The following is a 2,451-nucleotide window of genomic DNA, read 5'->3' as shown; positions in this document are numbered from 1 at the left end:
TGGGAGAAGAGGAGATTGAGACCCCACAGACCCACACCCACTCACTTTGATACCTGGAGTAAGTGGGTCAGGGATGTGGCTCTTCTGTGGTCCCTACCTGGACACAGACACCATCACAGACACCATGATGACAATCACCAAGTCCCAGGCAGTTAACATTGGGATCCAAATTATGTGCCCTTTTTACTTCCATCTTCTGCAGAATACTGACCATTAAAGAAACAAAGGAGCTTTCATGGTATTTATCTCCGCTGATCACATTGTTCTTTTTTTCCTAAGAGGGCTGACCCGTAACAACACCACATGTTCCCCTCATTCCTGTTACAGGATGTGCCAACACTTGACAGAGAAAATGGGATTTGGACACTATCTATTCGTTGTCCCTACACAGCCTGTAGAAGGGGATTAGAGGATTTTCCTAGAGTCAGTGATGTGGATCCTAAATCCGGAAGCAAAAGCGATCACTCTGCTCCAGGACCTGTCCTGTCTCAGCAATAATCACCTCACTTATATGACAAGGACAGGTACATAAGCGCACCCCCCTCAAGGGACCAGGCAGGCTCTCCTCTCTGCTCAGCCTGTAAGGACAGGCCTTACTGAGGTGGTGTTTGCTCGGACCAAAGCTTGCCCTCCCCAGACCTTGGGACTTTTGAGCTGGCCCCTCCCTAAGGCTCACCAGTCACGTCTCTGGGAGCAGAAAAAAAGACATCTGGGTGCAGAGTCTAGAGGAACATACACCACAGTCAAAAATAATTTACCCAAAATGTCCAGGAGCTCATCTGTCCTCAATGAAAAATATATCTGGAAGCCAGAGACCTTGATTTCAAACAGATACAGTGGTACAAAAAGAACTTTTAGCAAATACTATCTAGTACATAAGAAGGTTTCGATGGAACAAGTAAGTGTTAAGTATATGTATAATGTATATGCTTCAAAAATTATATATAGTATGCATATGTACTAGAAAACTTTTTTTACTTAATAAAAAATACATCAGGCAAATACACTGAAGCATGTAAGAAGTACTGTCCTTTTGTGCCAATAATAAAATTCTAGGTTTACCTGAAAATGAAAAACAAAGTCATAACTTTAAATATTAGAGACTAAACATAATCAGACTTTACATTTATCCAATTTAACCACCAAAAAGTACAAATTTGCATTACACATTCGTTTCCTTAAAAGATCTTCAAAACTGTCATTATGAAAAGGATAGTAAATCAAAATTCCTGTTGCCTTAAAGGGAGCAGTATGGCAGATTCACGTAGGAGGATTCGTCGTAATATCATTGAACAAAACCAGAGGAAGAGCAATTTGGAAAGAACCTGGAGTATTATCTAGACTTTCTACAGGTTTTCTTTCAAATTCTTTGAAATTCTCTTCTAGTTTGTACATCTGGACTATCTTCTGCTAATAGTAAATGAGCATTGTTTCATAACATTTATGAGATATTCACAACATGAAATAGGGACAATTTTTTATCCATTTTTCCTTGTCCGTATTATGTGGATTAATTTCCATGACAACACCAGCTGCTCGGTCACACATTGCCCCCTCCCCGCCCCCAATGTTGTGACCCACAGGAAGCCGTGGTTCAATTTTTAACTAGATGACCATTGATAAAGAAACCTTTTGGGGACAATTCTGCTGTTTCGATGTGTCTAGTATTTAAATATGTGGAGAAATGGGTTTCTTCTATATTTTGTAGTTTAGTGGAAGTAGGAGAAGAGAGGGTTCAGGGCCCTGGAAGTCATTCCTAGTATCTTGGCATCTTTGATTCAGTAGGACTGGCTCCCTAGGGATTGTTCCAACCACAGTGTGACTCTCCCAGCCCCCAGCATCCTGGAGTCCACACCGACTTAGACACATTCATTACAGGGAGAGCATTCTTGAGGCTGTGTGGCAACTAAAGCTTTATTTGTTAAAGGTTAATCCAAGGCTGCAGCAAAAATACTCAATAAGAGGGTTATTAAATTTTCTTATTAAGTGTAATCAGCAAGCTTTGTTGTCTGGATGTCAGGTTAAAACCATGACTGGGAAAAATTCCTCTGAAGACAAAAAGGCACAATGTTATGACTATAATCATATATCAACATACTCTGTCACTTGCACTTGAGAGTTCTTTAATCTTAATGAAAAGTATCAAGTGTTGAGTGTGCGCTTTACAGCTTACACAGAGCTATAAGCCCAGGGAGCTTGTCCAGTATTTCAGAAATGCCTGTCACTGCTGAGTCATTGACTGGGCACTGGGGTTTGACAGGAGGGTGACAAGGCTCCTGCTAGGGTCCCCTTCCCATCAATTCTGGAGCCTTCAGCTAGAGGACCTATCACACACTCAGAGATGTCTCAGAATAAATTCACAGGAATCACAGACAATGAAGGGCCTCTCAGATCACCTGTCCAGTCCACTTATTTTTATAAATAAGGGCCCTGATACCCAGAAAAGTGAGA

Source organism: Hipposideros armiger, unplaced genomic scaffold (assembly GCF_001890085.2).
Source record: "Hipposideros armiger isolate ML-2016 unplaced genomic scaffold, ASM189008v1 scaffold_221, whole genome shotgun sequence".
In the NCBI taxonomy this organism is placed as follows: Eukaryota; Metazoa; Chordata; class Mammalia; order Chiroptera; family Hipposideridae; genus Hipposideros; species Hipposideros armiger.
This window is presented reverse-complemented; position numbering follows the sequence as displayed.